The sequence below is a fragment of the Copadichromis virginalis genome, linkage group LG13 (genome assembly GCF_057382275.1).
Source record: "Copadichromis virginalis isolate Kocher_CV1m ecotype Utaka linkage group LG13, C_Virginalis_male_GT1.1, whole genome shotgun sequence".
NCBI classification, from domain to species: domain Eukaryota; kingdom Metazoa; phylum Chordata; class Actinopteri; order Cichliformes; family Cichlidae; genus Copadichromis; species Copadichromis virginalis.
The window spans coordinates 13,234,090-13,252,508 of record NC_140630.1 but is presented as its reverse complement, the minus strand read 5'-3'; the positions used below and the strand labels follow the sequence as shown (position 1 = coordinate 13,252,508).

Genomic DNA, 18,419 nt, shown 5'->3' with positions numbered 1-18,419 from the left:
ATCTCTAACCCTTCAAAGCTAAATGTATTATAGTTAATATATGGCCAATACCATGACTTCTTTCCCCACCCCTCCACCAAAAAAAAAAAAAAAAACTAAATAAAGTGCACAAAGGATTTTAAATTATTTCATGATTCAGGCTTTAAAATGCTAATATTAAAAACTGGAGCCCTTAATGAATTTGAATGGGCAAGTCATTAAAAATATCCCCCACTGTACAGTTTATTAAAGAGGATAAATTAGCTATAGAAACTAACATTGTTCCAGGCTGTAAACATGATGGTTTACATCGCAGTCTTGACTTGTTTTTGGAGTCAGCTGCAGATTTTTACCATTTTGAATTTTTCACCTCTGCTTATCCTGCTTTAGCAAAAGCTAAGCATTTTAGCCATTTATCAATTACTTTCAGTTATTTGAATTATAGTTTCAATTTTTTAAGTAATTGTTCACACGTTTCTGCATTCTTTGTCTTAGTTGCAAAAATAGAATTCAAATCTTGATTTTCTTTTGACTTCGCTGAGGCACAAAAACCCTCTTACCCCCAAACACAAATAGAAGTAATCTCTTAGATACAAATATCTATGTGGTAGCTGCTCTATAACATGTAGGGTGTTCGGTGTTTTAGGGAATGCTTTGTTTAAAAAATAGGTAAATAAAAATGAAGCACTATCACCCACCAGGAGAGAGAATCGTTTGTTGTTCAAAGTCTGAAAATACCTGCAGCACAGATAAATACAATGTTGGGAATAATGAGAGGCAATAAAATTACAAAAATGCAAAATACAATCAAAACAAAACGCATTAGAGAGAACAGCGTAACAACCTTATTAACGCAACACAAACTGATTCACAGTTTGCTGTTTAGAATGACAGCGGCGTTTGTTCCTTCCTCGCTCTGCTGGATCAAGAGTTAATTTTGCTTTGAGCGACTGTGAGCGGCAAGTGACAGCGGCGAATTAATGGTTCGTTATACTCAGTGTAAGCAAATGGCGAGCCAGTGATGGAGCAAAATGGATTTGCGCACACATCCGACGCCAACCATGACATCTCTTCAAGTATTCCAAAACAGTCAGACACTCATGAAGAAGAATTTAAAAGCAGCACTGGTTTGTGAAACCGCGGGACTTTTTCAAAGCACATGCGGAAAGCTACTTCTGAAGAAATCTGAAACCTAAAGAAAAACTCAAACACTCATAATCATTCATCATAAATGTGATACATTGCTCACTCAAACTTGAGCTAAATGAATTTTCCACTTTCTTTTCATTCAGGGCAGTCGCTTGAATCAACATGACACCTTGCACTTGCCATGTGTTCAGAGGTGCAAGATCAAGTAAAAAAAAAAAAAGTTAAGACGCTGTTGGCACTGTGGGATGGCTGGTTTTGGAAAGGGTGTCATTAAATTTTGATAGACCATGTCAAAAATATTTTGCTAGCTTGGGATTAATAGAAAGAAAATTGCACAATTGCAGAACGTGTTGTACATGCAAATCCCATTAAGAGACACGCTGCTGGTTTTACTGATGTGTTTTGGGATCAGTTTGTTTCTATCACACGATTATAATACAGAAGCTCTTTTTAGGTTCACACACATGAGACTACAAAACTCTTAATCTCCTGTGTCCACGGATCACCTCAGGGTGAAATTCAGCCAGGCATCGCAGATTAGAGTCCATCTATTCTAGTTGCTACTTCAAGGAGAGTTCACAAATATTATATCTTCTATTCCTTGTACCTTTTACTTACATATATATTCGTATTTATAAATGCAAGTATGTGTACTTGTGTATATATTGTTTTTTTCTGTATATGTCTGAAATAAAGATACAACACAATACAATACAATCTCTGCCATGATCCAAAAAAGAGCATGTGTGAGTTATCAAATGGGAAAATGTAAATCTCCAGTACACCATACCATCTTTTTTTTCCTTATGTATTCTAAATAGCTTAATATAAAGGGTGGCACATGACGGTAGCTCTTTCAATCTTTCACAACTCCGGGGGCAAAAAGTTTAAAAATACACAGCCACATTCAGGCAAGACTTATGACCAGGAGCCAGTGATGTGTAGAGGTCTTATGGATGTACACCAGGCTATTTGCATGTGTCATTCTGATGGATGAAGCACAAGCAGAGATCAAATGACCCTGCTGCTCAGACAAGTGTTGTGTTAAGTTGGGCCACATCCTGTCCCTTGCACTGTTGCTTTCATTGAGTGTGAACACGCTCATACCATTACAGCAGCGAGACCTGCTAGTGGTGCTGAGGGATGGTGCCTTTGCACAGAGGAACTGGGAAGAGTGGGGATCAATGTGAAATGTGCATGAAAGATAAGAAGAAGAAGTACATGCTGTAAGTCTGTGAACCAGAAAAATAAGCCAGGAAAAGGATGCCCCCAGTAGCACTCTAGGAGTAAATAAATTCAGTGATTATTAAGAGATGAGGGGTTTTTATTCCACTCCCTAAATTCCTCTGAATTATGCAACTATGAAAAAATACTGTGACACGAAGATCTCCAAAGACTAAAGATAGCACAACAGAGGTAAATAAAATAACGAAGAGCTAAGCAAGAGATTTATTAAAAACAGCCCCAAAAATTTCCTAATAAGTGCACACTCTCAAAGCAGTGACTCAGCAACGCTACGACACACTAAAACTTTCTTTTCTGACTCGCCGGACACTTACTACTTTTATCACCCGTGGCATATTGTTAGCTCAAAAGCAGAGACAGAAACATAGTAATTATTTCTTTTGAGGTATTACATTGTTGCCATTCCAGTAGCGGGGAAGTAATGATAACAAACTTACATAACTTAACAGAAAATGTTTATGCTTTGGCAGCAGTCATGTTTTCAAATTTGTTCTGCAAAACAAAGAAAAGTGACTGCAGCTCCAGGGGAAGAATGTCTTGCCTTGGATGCAAACATCTGCCCCATGAATTGTCATTTCATTTTTTCCATGGCTCTTTGAACCATAAGGACACAAAGGGAATTCTTCTTGAAGCTCTCACTCTCTCTTACACCCAAATAAAGTAAGATTCAATGAATTTGTTTGGTTAGGCCATTTTAGTCCCGTCAAGCACTTGCACTGTACTCTGCAGACACGCATTAATAAAAGTACACACTACAGCCTTGTGCAGGAGAGTCGAGAAGTTGATACACTGTGTGACAGATCTCTACAAGATGCATTAAAGTTTAATACTGCTTGAATCAGCACATGCTCTCAAAAGTTGCAGGGCTGCACATTTTCCTGTACTAAGATAATTATTCTGTAAACCGGAGCATCCAAAACATCTGCCCGGACAATCTGTTTCACATAAATAACCTGATTAGAACACAACTTTGTTTTAAGCATTTTGACAGATTTCGCATTTCACCCTTCGGCTGCTCTTAGACACATTCAGCGGTGAGACAAATAAATCTTGCTTTAGACACCTGGTGCTGCAAAGACTGAAAGAGTCAAAACACATGAGGAATTTCAACTGTCTACAGAGTCTCAAGCTCTCAGTATTCCTGCATTGTTAATGTTACTGTTCACTAACAAAGCATTACAGCACAGGCCAAGTGGTTTAAATCCCAATTGTACCCAGCCACTAGCAATTAAAACACATAGGTCTGGCAGTAATGTGATTAACTTTCTTCACATTAGCACAGGATAGTTCTTGGAAGTGAAACTCGGAATTAAGAAGGAGCCCAAACACTGGATTGTGAACAATGTAAATAACCTCTGCCACATCCTGATTATGATATATGGAAAGCAAAGCACTCTGCTCAAACTCCTGTCCAAAGCTGAGACACAATAAACGGGGTCATTACCAAACCAGGGAAATTACTCAGACTGTGTTTCACTTGCGCTCCAAAGAACGGTCGATCATTGTTAACTTATTATATCACCTCAGATCCTGATAGCCAAAGTACAAATAATAAACAGAGAGACAGCAAAGAGGTCACAGGGGTATCCATCTCCCCTGGAGATTAAGGATTAAGCAGGATGCGACTGATGTAACGACAGGAGCTTTAGGAAAAAGATGACTGCAAACTCTTAACTGCCCCCTTCGTGGCTCAGTTGAAAATGAGATTTAATGAGATTATTTTAAAGAGCTTTAGTGAGACTAATCTGGATAAAAAAGAGCTGTTAAGTAAACATGAACAGCAAGAAAGAACAAAAAGGTGGCTCCGCCTGGAAGAAAACTTCAGGAGTGCTCGGGGTCATCGACAATATGTCGCCGTTTTAATGAAATATGTGAACTCTCGAAAGAAGAACTGCAACAACTCACCCTACCAGCAGAATGCCTTCTGTTATCGCGCTTCCAATAGTTTATTATTTTATTATTATTCAAAGCTACGTGCACAATTATATTTTAATTAATAGTATTTAACAAATTGCTGTATGGCAGAATAATTTATTTGCAGAAAAAATAAACAGTGCCAGTGTAAACATAATTGTTTAAGTCAGTAGATCTCAGTAAGCGCACAGAGCAACTCCTACTCCTATAGTTGTCTGTATCTGCCAAAGTAACACTTGCTACAATAAAGTCTGCTGCATTTCTTCCAAAATATAAATATGAATTAAACGATCATACAAGTCCTGAATCTTTTGCGTTAATCACAACAAACAAACACACATTCACAGTGTTGTGATCGCAATCAGCAGCAGGACAGCATCTCCTCCGCTCCACTGGTAGTGTGTAAACAGAAAACAGAAGGGGGTAAACCAGTGAAACAAACTTCAAATGAAGGAAGATGTAAGCCAACATTTTTTGGATTGACTTTTAAACGTGCTGTTTGATAGCTTGCTAACTCATCCAAAGGTAACGTTGCCTGCCCTTCGTGTTTTCGACCAGCTTCAGTCACGCAGTTGAGACGGAGGCAGCATGATACGTGTGAAGATATGTGCGATTTGTTTTGAATGTGAGAAAAGTTCATCTATATGAGAGCAAATATTTGGCTGTAATAAAGAATGGCTGAGATGCAATGTCATGCCAAAAAGGCAACGGCAAATCTGCACTGTGCCTCCTAATCTATATGAACACAACATCAGCTGTGCTCCTTCATCCTGCTCAGCGCAAACAGGTTTGTTTGAAGCAGCAAAATTCCCAAACTAAAACCAAAGATGGCGCCTTCCTTTGTGCTTTTGCCAGCCCCGCTACACCGCTACACAAGCCCATAGTGTCCTTTGTCTTCTCTGTTGCCTCTTTCATTTGAAGAGATTTAAACTGAACTCATGCCAGGAATCCAGATGTATAAATCAACCGTGATTCAACCATTGAATTTTCATGTTTACACTATTTTTTAGCTGACAGAATATTGATAAATAATCAACTCCTGCAAGTCCACTGTGTTGCCTCTGTATGTAATAAATATGTTCGCCCTAGGTTATGATTACATTTCATAGAAACACAGAGGGTACCAAGCCAATAAACAGTTTCCTTTTTTAATACCAACATTACCCTGCCAAAAAACTTGTATGGAGACTCGCTCTGCAGTTCCATCAATCCTCTGTTGTTCCTGGCCTGCTCATCATCCTAAAGACACCACTAAATTTAATGTACTATGGCTGTCTGGCGCTCCCTCACATCACTTCATTTCTGTAAGACCTCTAGAATCTGTGGAACTTGAAATTAGATCCAAGGCTACACAAATAATGTTCCAACTCTTCTGTGGCAAAAATGTTTGATAAGGTGTGTGCCCAGTGTTTGCTATTGCCAAGGGTGTCCACAGCTGATAAAGGCCCAAAAAAACAGACGACTGCTCCTAAAGCCTTGTCCAGTGATTCATGTCATTGCACTTCTCCAACAAAGCTTTCATGTCATGCCAAGTTACACACATTCCTGCAATGGCCTTGAGATTATTATCACTTTGCTAAGTGGAAGTAATCCCCAGGTAGATGTTAAAGAGTTATACTGCACCATCCACAAAAGGTAGAGGAGTGAAAATACCAGCAAGGGCAAGTAGGCTTTCCCTGATCCACACTAAATCAGTACTGTTGCTCTCTATTACCTTCTGAAGAAAAAAAAACACAAAGGTAAAGCTTACATTTTTATTTTTTCACTAAACTTTAGTGGCTGTGCATTCAAGAAAAATCTGTTGGGGCTACTGAAATTGATGCAATGCAATGTCTTATGATACTAAAAGAAAATGTATTGCTTTTCCTTTTTTTAAAAAAATTAGGGTCACCCTGTAGTAACCCTTGAAGCTCTTTTCTGACAAGGTTTGCATCAGAAGTTTTTTTCTTTTACCATTCTAATAGTCAAACCATGTCTTTAAAGATATATATTGAGGTATCAAAACTTGTCATTAATGGGGGGAAAGTTTAGAAAAAACATCTCCAATATAAATGACTCACCGAAAAGTTAAACCAATACTTCCTACCCTATTGCACTTTTAGTCTGTTTTGCTTTTGTCCTTTCCAGCTCATAGCCAGCAGGATGGGGTTGAACGCCCACAGACTATGTTGGTGTTTGATCATTTAAACTCACCACAAATCGTTTCTTCCAAAGGTCATTATCTTGCTGCTGGATAAATCCCTGTCTTTCTACTTTTGAAACATGCTTTTTTTTACCATTCTGAAAGCAATATATAGTACTCATTTCAGTGCCATATTATCCTAATATTGCAGACAAAGGGCGCAGTAGCACAGTTTGTTCCAACGCTGACTCTGTAATCAACTAAAGTGGAAGCACTTGTAGGAATCATTTGCATTAACTTTTAGGCTTATTTGACTTCCCTCGCTTCAGGAAAGGATGTGCGCTACTTTCCATTAAGAAGAAGGTGAAATCCCCATAAAGCATTGCACATCTGTGTCCCTCTTCTCTAATTCCAGCTTCAGCTTTCAACTTGTCCAATAAGAATAACTCACCATGGAGTACAAAATAATAAAGTATCGAACCAAACACTTCTTAAGCAGCTCGCTGACAGTAAAACAAATTGGCAAAAGTCTAAGGAAACAAATACAAATACGCTTTTGTTGCTTTGGAGTCAAATGCCAAAATGCCTGAAGGCTGAGGGCCTTGTTGGCTTCAATTAATTCCCCTCTACAGAGTTTAGCCCAAGGGCATGCTATACATTTTGCCCTACCCTCGAACAAGTTCTGCAACTGACTGTTTCTTATTTAAATGCCAATCAACCAGACGAAAAAGGTAGATTCAAAGACAGGCACTGGATCAAGCACCTTTCAAAAATGGCATAAATTGCCACTCTTAGACCTGCTTCAGGGGAAACATAAAGAAGTGTCATGAAGAGCGTTTCATTTGACTTGACTTTGAGCACAACATTTTTAACTTTAACGTTTGGTGCAAACTCCAAGGAATGATAATACTGAGACGGGTGTAAAGCTACACCAGAGGCAACATAATCATCAGCTGAAGTGCAGTTAAAAAAGGGCAAATTAATGAGTAACAAAAACTGGTGTGTATGTAATAACCGTAACACAACATTTGATCCATAAAGCATGACTGCAGCATCTGCTCAAATTCTTGATGGATGGAGAAGAACAGATGATTTCATGACAAGCTGCATAAACAGAACAGAAGTTCAACACTCAGTTTGAGGAAAACTATTAACACATTCTTCTTCTTCTTTTTCTAGAAAATTGTTTAATAGCCCATAGTATCATATCTATGCAATCAAAACTATACAAAAATCAACCAGAGTTAGAAAGTCTATTCAAATTGACACTACTCTTAAAAATCACAACATCAAGATGAACACAGGTGCAGGATTTTAAGAAATGCTGTTGATCACCGTGTGACCTTTTTAAAACTTTTTTTGCCACTGTCTGTTTTTATGCCACATGTTGCTCCTTGAGTAGTTTTTATGAGTTCAACTTTGGTAGAAGATCATCCGCCTTGTTTTAATTGCACAACAGGTGTTAAATGAAAGAGAAAAACCAAGGTACATCATAGATGTAACGCAGCTTAAGACACATTCTGATGGATGAATGAAGATGAAACACATCTGAGTTACAACCCCAATTTCAAAAAAGTTCTGACACTGTGTAAAATGTAAATCAAAACATAATGCAATGATATGCAAATCCAATAAACCCATATATTTTGCACAATAGACATGGAAAACATATCAGATGTTTTAAATGTTCCATTTTCAGAAAGAAAAATGGTCATTTTGAACTTAAAGAAAAAAAAGTTTTGACAGGGCCACATTTACCACTGTGTAGCATCCCTTCTTCATTTAACATCCATCTGTAAACATCTGGGAACTGAAGAGACCAGTTGGCGATGTTTGGAAATTGTCTGATAAGGGCTCAACAGCCTTGTGTCTTTCTTGTATTATGTTTTGTTTTATAATGTGCCAAATGTTTTCAGCTGGTGAAAGATATGAAATGAAGGCAGACCAATTCAGCACCTCATCTACTACAAAGCCACATGGTGTAGTAGATGCAGTATATAGTTTAGCATTGTCTTGCTGAAATATGCAAGGTCTTCCCTGAAAAAGCATTCAAGCTGAGTGCCTTGCAAACAATTTGATTCACTTAATATGAGCCTCAAGAGCTGGATTACAAAAGCAAGAGAGAGACTGACAGAGACAAACAACTGGATAAAACACAAATGAAAAAGTGCAGCAGGCATTTTTTCAGTTGTAATGTGCTAAAACATTTCATGGTGAAATCCTAAAAAGAACTTACTTACTGATAAAGTCTGACAAACTCATCTTGACAGGAACCAAATCACAAAGCATGGTCTCATCTAACTTTGTGTTGGAATGATTAGACTTTAAACGCTCTCCATCTACTTTTAAATTAGGAGATCCATGTTGTGACATGTTGTGCTTTCTCTGACATCATCTCTGATAATGAAAAGGCATCATTACAATTTCCAGAAATACGAGTGCCTGAGCATATTACGTGATATATAAGACTAGAAGAATTAATAAGGCATTTTTTGTTGTACCACATGTTTCTCTTTACTTACATCTCTCACAAAAAAAAAATATTCACACTGAATCATATAGATTAGCCTTATTACATAAGTGTTTTAATAGCATGTGTAAATCATCCGCTTATTATTATGTATAATAGCATTACTTCAACCCCAGCATGCCATTAGTAGCTTATCATTGTCGTGGGGGGGTGGTCTTAAGGTAACGATAGGGGAATGATAGAAGAAGTGGTCGTGTTGGTGCATTCAAATGCACTTGTTTCATTCCAGCCCAGCATGAGTTTTACTTTTTCACAGCAGACATTTGGACTTGTCACAGTAGGAAAAGCACAGGTGACTCAGTTCCATTATCTGTCTCAGTAAGCGATGGGACAGGTAAAGCAGCAATTCACCTGTGTTTTCTCTAGTGTGACAAGTCAAAATGTCTGCAAAAAGTCAATTTTACTCTAATTTTTTTTCATGTGTTGTGCTACAACTGTGTGATTGTGTCTTTTGCGCCGTGTTTGTGCATGGTGCAGCAGGGTGGAGCAGACAGATAAGTGCAGAGCAACTTGATGTTACTGTACTATAAGTGCAGTAAAAACTGCTGAGGGACGGGAAGCTAGAACTGCCTGGTCCATTAGCAGATGACCCTTTTGGCTCTATAGGACAAATATTTGTACGTTTATGAGAAAGGAAATAAAAGTGTCCAACTTCCTACGGTCTTTTGCCTCTGAGAGCACAGTCAAACTCCGTTTTTATCTGTAAAGAACAACAAAATAAAAGCAATTGCAATTAAAGTAGGAAAAGCACTGGATTGTGACACAGTGAGTGGTATTCCCGCAGTCTGAAAAATTGTATAAAATACCCTGCTGACAGAAATCATTGTCACTTTGTAATCATACTCCATAACAGCAAGCTGTGTAGTACATAGTGCCGCCTTAATGATGAGAAGTAGCGTTCTTCGGCATGTCAGACAATATGTTTGATAAGCCTGAACATTTAAGGTGGTAATTTTGACAATTTACACCATCATATGTAGGTTTTTTAGATCTTTTGATAAAAAATAGACAATGAGTGCTGCATTGTCTGGAAAATGCGAGAGGGCGTGGTCTTTGAAAAATCCAGCGGTGTGGGGAACAAAAGAGAAATGATCAAAGAAAGCTACCTTTAAAACATCCAGGCACTCTTTTGTGTAATAGAAAAATGCACTGTCTCTTACGATTATTGAATACACTATCTCTGAGTTTTGTTGTGTTCCTCAAAGTTTAAGCATTTCACATTTTTTCCTTTCATTCTTCTAACTGACACGTACTCCTCATACATCAAAGCATTTCACATTTTTTCCTTTCATTCTTCTAACTGACACGTACTCCTCATACATCAAAGCATTTCACTCAAAATCACACGTATCACGAATCTGCTCTCTAAATGAGTCTTGCATTTGTTTATCTCAGAGTTATTAGCTGTTGAGCATTATGAAACTGAAGCTAAAACAAATGTGTAAACAGAGGATAATTGCCATCTTATTAACACTTGAAAATGGAAATACCAATCCCCACATAAAATTTTATTAGTTGGCAAACCAGACTTTAATAGGATGACTAACCATTGGGCTCACATCAGCTCAAATGAGCATAGGGAGCGTATTGTTGATTCGGTCTGCGTATACTTCAATGTTCACGAGCTACTGCAAAACCGTTCTGCAGTGAGGAAACGAAAGACCGCTGTATGTTAGAGTTTCATTTACAAAGCAATTTTTACTGTAATCAATACCATGTGAAAGCATATTAACTCAGAATAATAAACAAGGCCTCAATGGCAACAACATTAATTGGAACAAAGGGACATGTGATGAGAGTTTGAGTCCGTGTGAATTCAAACATCCGTCATTGTCAGAATTTCTCCTTTTCTGTACCAGTCACAACTCTCCAACATTTGAACTGGGCCACTTGTTGTTTGCAGCTTTTGACTCACAGCGTACACATCGCTCTGGCACTCTATTACTGGCTGTTGTCGTGTTCCTAATCTATTGTTCTCACTCCCTATGCGTACAGTAAAGCGATCCTTTGCCTTGAATGTATCCCGCAGGACCTCCCCAGAAAATGATGGAGGATAACTAGTTATTGACTTATCTGACAGGAACTGGCAGAAAGCAGACATAAGAGAGCAATCATATATTAGTCATGAATATGAATTCCCTCAAGTGAGGTTTTGCTTTGTGAAGAGAGTCAGAGGGTATAAAAGAGGCAGTGACATATTACAGAGGAAGTAAACGAAAAATTCAGAGAAAAGTTGAGTGCATCATAGCACGTTTGCAAACATTTGCAAACAAGTATGAAAACACTCTACTGTACCGCACAACTACCAAGTGACTCTCAGAGCAATATTTACAGCTGACACATTCACCTGTAAACCTAAAGACAACACAAACTATCTGCACTCTAGCTCTATAAACCACTCTTCTTTTCCTGGCTAATGCCCGACACTTGAACTATTCCTCACCTGCATTATCCTGAGTTAGGTGTGTATAGTTGTGTGCTGAACATGCACAATATCCTAAGGTAAACATACAGCAGCATTTTTGCCAGGCCTTAAGTGAGGCACTTTATTGCCACCAACTATAAAGAGCTGTCAAATAAACGCTAGGTTAAAAATATGCTTTTTGCATTAGGTGCCAATATAACTGCAGCGCAGCCCTAAAATAAATAAATATATATACATATATACATATATATGTATGTGTATATATACATATATATATATATATATATATATATATATATATATATATATATATATATATATATACACACACACACACACACACATATATATATATATATATATATTTCTGCTTTAAATGTCAAAGATGTCAAGCTGCCTGTTAGGTATCTGAAGCCAGTGTCTTCCCAGCATTGAGTCTCTGAAGCAAAACAGGCGCTATGAACCTGGGACAACAACAGTAGCTGCCCAGAGAGAGCAGAGACAAAGACAAACAGGCAAAGCACTCACCTCATAAGGCTTTACCGTAATCACACCCTGCAGCAGCCCATCTACCCACAGGAGGAACAAGGGGGGATGCAAGAAGGAGTGCAAATCTGTTTATGGATAAGATAACTGAGCATGCACTGATTGACACCCTTCTATCTGAAGCTGAAAACGCCGGTCCCATCGGTTTCAGTGATTACCAGAAGCACACAGTTTTGCCCAGGGAGCCTCTCAAACTGAGACATTTAAAGGCCAGCTACAAGGAATTTGTGTTATTGTTTTAATAATTGAACTGAGATGGAAAAGTTTCTGCCCATGTGCTGTCTAAAGATAGACACTGTTCTTTGCTCTGTTGTGGTCTGTGTGGCTGTGAAAGTGGATTAAACAGGCTTTAACATCAAGACGAGCTCTAATGAAACCCAATGGGGGAGTTAGCCAGTCTGTTTGGCCAGCTGATTCCTGTAAAATACCCATCACTGTCTCCTATTTTCTGCTCTAAAAGTAGCCTGGTGGTGCCAGTCAAAGTACACTGCAGCCTCAGGGTTTTACTCTTGTACTGATGCCTTTGTCTGAATCATAAATTATTTATTTCATCTAGTATTCTGCATTCTTGTGTTTGTTTGTTTGGAGGAATGTTGTTTCACCTCACTGTGTACTGTTAAATTGTATATGGTTGAAGTGACAATAAAGCCAACTTGACTTGACTTGATTTGACTTGTTTTTCATGCAGCCTGTCATTTTTTAATACATATGCACCACTGTCTGTGCCAGTCATTGCTTAAAACATCTGGCACACTTTAATGAACAACTGAAATGGATTAGATGGGGATTTGTGTAGAAATCTGCCGCTTTTGTTGTATGGATTTGTGCAGCATATTTACAGTTTTGTTACAGGAAGTCGCAGCCTGGGTTACTGTTTCCCGTGTTGATTCTACGCTTGAGGTATTGCCAAACAGGCATAAACGAAGCATTGATTTTATCATTAAACTCTCAAAAAGTAAATCCAAGCCACTCCTTCTAATGATCAAACTTAGTGGAGGGAAACAGTTTGACTTTTGCTTACCAACGATAGAAGACTATCACCTCACATCAGTCCTATAAATACTTGTAATACCTCACATCTTATTTTTTATATCAGTAGATATCAACAAGTTTGGAACCTACGGTATGAGCAGAACAACAGGAGTAGAAGATAAAAGCTAAGACATTTTCATGTTCTTTAGAGCCATCTAGACCTGTCGCCAGGATCAGTAGTACTGTCCTCCACCCACAGCCTATTTGGAAAAGTCATAATGATGATCAATACAACAGTAGCACCGTCCACAACAAAACCATCGATCAAGAGAGGAAAGCCTGAAAAAAATATTAGTCAACCAATATTGACCGGGCCGCAAACAATACATCACACAGTGAAAGCTCTATTGCTGTTCACCTTCTCTCTCATGTGTCTTTTTTCTCTTTTGTGAATGTCCTCGCTGCATTTCTCAACAAAGGAGGCAATGGAAAGTCATAATCATCGCAACACATTCCTGTTCACCCTTTAACAGACTTGTCACCGACCCAGCATTCAGCACAATACGGAACCTGACGCACTGTTCCCTAACAATGGTTTTGTTGATATATAGATATAAAAAACATGCTGGTAGTGTTGATATGTGCAACGTATTAAAACTATCGAGGTTTACAAAAACTGTAAAGGAATCACAGAGTGTATAGGAGTCTGTCATTTCTTTACAGCTACTGTGTTGTCAAACTCACATTCTGGTTTGTGTGATGAATAACTGCTGCAGTGGACTAAAAGAAAAATATTTGCACTATGGCACAGATGCCATTGCCTCTGTTCTTACTCATTATCCAGTGTAAAGTCAAATGTTCCCTCACTGAGAGGGAACATTCCTTCACATTGCCATCTATGGACATCATAAATAAACAGTCATTCGAGTTAATAAATGCCTTCCAATTGCCATATAATAATGCTATTAATTTGCTTCCCGGACCACAGCAATACAGAAACAAATTCTTTATATTAGGAAAGCAAATAATGTGAATGTGCCACAAGACGAAGAACACGCTGCGCATTAAGGACGACCTCTTTTGGTGAAAATGTGCTTCTTTTTGGAGATTTTTGTCGAACTTCTGGTAATTCAAGATTTTGCTCATGATAGGAATTTATGATTTTCAACTTTACTAAAGCATAACGCTTCAGAAGCCACGTCGTCTTTTTACAGGACAGACGTGAAGAGCGCGAAGGGTTGGGCATGGATGCTGAGCCGGCGGACGGCAGTGGCACTTGTTTTCTCAAACTTGCATCAAAACAAAAGCAGATCTCAATCGAACCCGCATTGCTATCCTGTATATAATGTGTTCGCTTTGGAAACAAGCGCATGTAATTTTATTCAGATTTTCCGGAACTTCAAAGTGAAGCGTTTTGGGACGAAAAACGCGGCACAATAAAGCAGCTGTAAATCGTTTGTGGGGGTGTAAAAATATACTTTTCTTGACAAAATATTTCCCAAACTTTCGCTTTTTGTCTTATGCACACCTACCTCACATCGTTTGCGGATGCGTGCGCGGTCAAAAGCGGCAGAAGTAGATGAGGAAAAGACAATCCAGGGAAACTTGTCACGCGTCCATGTTTGGCATATCAGCAGTACGGCAGTCCAATCTAATCACATCTGAAGCGCTAACGGTACTAAGCTAATGGGGCTCGGCACCTTCTACTGTCACCGAGACGTGGATTGGGCGGCGATGTCAGGAGCACCGCGGGATCTCCAAGGGCGCACGGAGAGTCACTGCGGCGGGATTGGTCAGAGGAGCCGTGACGCACCGGCAGGTGGCACACCCGTGGAATAAAAGAAGTCCATATTCATTCATAGACAATAGCTCTGGGGAGCCGGAGGAAGTCATTGCACACAGCGGCAGATTAGACTGACAAATCTGTAAAAGTCATACCCGATTCCACACAGTCAGGTTTCTCACTGCTTCAGCTACGTTTGCCCAACTGCAGACGGTGTCATGGCCAAAGCTTCAAGCTTTTGAGTTCACACAAAATATTTCATATTTCCTATATTACGAGCAATGATATACATTCTTTTTGGTATTATTTTTGTAAATAAAATATACAAATAAAAATATCTCCAGTTTGTTTATTGTAGCCTTCCATCGATGCTTACACATAAAAACAGATAGAAAACCTTTGGATGTGTTCAATAAGAGCTGAAATGTCCACTCACTTGTTTATTATTTCACCCAATGTAAGAAAAAAAACAAGGCAAGTGGAAACAGTGTCTGTTTTGACACTGAGCGTAATTAAGGGAGCCAAAGCAAATGTTTTAATTTTTTTATATATAAACACAAATAAGAAGTGAGTGGTAATCCTTGGAGGAATGTGGAAGCCAATTACGCCTGGCTGCAGGGACTTGTGGAATGAAACCTCAGAGCTTCCTGCTCAGACTCACTGCAGACTCTCGGCCCACATTTCCTGTTCCCAGTGCGCGGGCAATATTTCTATGAAAATATAGAATGGGTAGAGAGATGAATAGGATATTGTGCTGGATACCTCCAACATGTTACAGTTCTCTCATCATCCTAATGCCTTGTAGGCTATATGACACTGTCTGCGTGTGCTTTCCCATCAGCACCTCGTTTGCACCCTGCGAGTGCCGAACCAATTCTTTCAATCTGGATGCTGGCGTATATGTGTGTAACGGCTTACATAATGTTGTGTCTGTTGTAAGGAGATGCAAGGGATGGCTTAGACAGCTGCTGATGTAGTAAGCCTGTGGTGGTGTTCACGTTGGATGTGCCGTGTACTCGCCTGTGACCTCACAGACTGGTTAATCTGTGGGTATTAAAAGAATCTTGGATAATTTATAGAGATTCAAAGCAGAAAACCAAAAGCTATATAATGAAGTTAGAATAGGGACAAATATTGATAGAAAAGATTTTATTTCAGTATTGTCTACACCAGGCCAAAGGAGCAAACATTTCAAATGAAGGTTGCAAATTACATCTGGGACATTGGGAATAACCTACACCGCAATGATCACTGCATAGATTACTTACCTAAAGTGTAAAAAGCATGTAATAGAAAAAAAGTGTCAGAACTCCCCAGGTAAAATTCATATTTGGTCTTGTGTCATAATTTTTTTTCCAAGTCATACATAATAATAATAATAATAATAATAATAATAATAATAAAAGTAAAGAGATGCCAGTCTGTGGTTCTAGTCCAGTACATCTAGCATAAGAGTTTTGATAAACACAAACTCTAAGCTGAGCCTCAACATTCACCATCGTGCAATTTCACACTGTCTGATTCCTCAAGAACTGCATGAGCACACTGATAACAAAGTTACTGTAGGCCACTGGTCTACAGACACAGTTTTCACTTCATAATGGTCTCTTTCATTCAAGTCAAAGGTATCAACAAAATCCCCGAGTACTCAGAAATAATAGGGAAATACATTTTTACCTGCATGGTAACTGAACAAATCTATAGCTTTTACTGAAAAAGCAAGGTTCTGTATGCAAAGGTTAGGCAAAAAAATGTCTGAGGGGAAGTGAATAAAATATGGAGAAAACGGACTGAAAAGGTTTGCCAACAAAGTTCACTGCAGGGTAAAAAGTGGTAAAAACTGCAAGGTGTATTCAGAAAAAAACAAAAGTGTTTTTGTTTGTGACTGCACAATGAACCTGTAAAAAATATATGGTGAGGTTACTACAAATACTTGTGGTTTATTTTTCAGAAATAAAATTCAAATCTAAATTGTTAAAAAAAATCCTGTTTGGATGAATAATGCAAATAAATATGCATCGCATTCAGTAACCGTCTGCAAACACAAATTGATGACAAGCTGGATTTAGATTTTCATAGATTTTCTTTAACAAAATAATATTGAAACATAGCTGCCTGCCTAGAAGCAAATCTAATTTCTTCATTGATGGGTACTGAGACAGAAAACGCTCAGAGCTTTCTGCACAAAAAAGGTTACACCCAGAGTGATAACTAAAGTATGAAAATAACTCAAAAAAATCAATGTGAATGATGAAACCATTCTCACAACAAGAGAAAGACCTTAGGGGTAGTAATCTCAACCCTCAATGCCCCTAAATGAAAAGTGTGTGTTAGTGTTAATTCAAGCTCAAAACTAATCAATCAAAACTAAACCAATTCATCCATTTCACAAATCTCAGGTAACTCTACATTCGACCTATCCAGTCATGTCTTTTTATGTGAAAGAAGCCGCCTTAACAGTCAAGGTCAAGAGTTTTGCTCATATACTAAACTTCAACATCTCTGGTCAGAGTATTCCCGTGCTAGTCTAACATTCTGAGTATTTCAGAAATTGTTGATCTAGTTTCCCACCCCGTCATCTCTAGGTTTACAAAGAATGAAAAAGAGAAAATATCCAGTGAGCAGGAGTTATTTTGTGTTAGAAAGTTAGGACTAACTGAAATAACCACTTGTTATAATCAAGTTATGCAGAAGAGGATCTCAGACAGACATTTGAAGTAGAAGACCTAGCAGCAAAAGACCACAAACGGTGCCACTAAGAACAGGAAACAGGAGGGCTCACTAAAAGTGGACAACATACGATTTGAAAAACTGTTGCCTGATCTGATGAGTCAAGATTTCTGCTGCAATATTCAGATGGTAGGCTCAGAATGTGGTGTAACCGAGAAGAAAGCATGGATCCATCCTGCCTTGTATCAGTAGTTTAGGCTGATTTTAGTGGTGTAATGAATCTCGGTACACTTTTGGTCCCTTAGCTGGTAGTATTATTGTAGGGGCTTTACCTTAGGATGGATAAAGCAACCTTGAGGTGAACGTTTTTGTGATTTGGCGCCATATAAATAAAACTGGATTGCATTTTTTCAGGGCCACAGCCTACCTGAGTTCATTTTGCTGACCCTGACCATCTCTTTATGAGACAGGGTACCCATAACTGTCACTGTCACAAAGCTCAAATCGTCTCAAACTGGTTTGGTTTCTTGACCATGACAGTGAGTTTGCTGTACTCCAAAGGCCCGGTCATCAAAATGAACAAACTGCAGTCTCTATAATTGCAAAAATCCTTTATAGAATGGGAAAAGCAAAGATAATAATACAAATCTGGATCATAATTAAAAGTTTGGGTGGCTAAAACAAAGTTATGCTTCATATGGAAAACAGATGAAGAATTATTTCATGTGTGTTCATAGTCATAGTCTGAGTCGGCAAAAACAGAAAAAAAGCAGTTAAATGGCCTGTATTTGGCCTGTATTTGTATAGCGCTTTTACTAGTCCCTAAGGACCCCAAAGCGCTTTACACATCCAGTCATCCACCCATTCACACACTGGTGATGGCAAGCTACATTGTAGCCACAGCCACCCTGGGGCGCACTGACAGAGGCGAGGCTGCCGAACACTGGCGCCACAGGGTCCTCTGACCACCACCAGTAGGCAACGGGTGAAGTGTCTTGCCCAAGGACACAACGACCGAGACTGTCTAAGCCGGGGCTCGAACTGGCAACCTTCTGATTACAAGGCGAACTCCCAACTCTTGAGC

The 18,419-nt window shown here is 38.8% G+C and overlaps 1 protein-coding gene across 1 annotated transcript in view; it reads right to left on the bottom strand.

The window, feature by feature from the left end:
* Nucleotides 1–14,636, bottom strand: part of chrm3a (cholinergic receptor, muscarinic 3a) — a 79,277-nt gene extending 64,641 nt beyond the window's left edge. The window contains exon 1 of the mRNA XM_085477374.1: nt 14,415–14,636. The gene's annotated coding sequence lies outside the window, so the exon portion shown is untranslated. The remainder of the gene's footprint in view (nt 1–14,414) is intronic.
* Between the last annotated feature and the right edge of the window lie 3,783 nt (nt 14,637–18,419).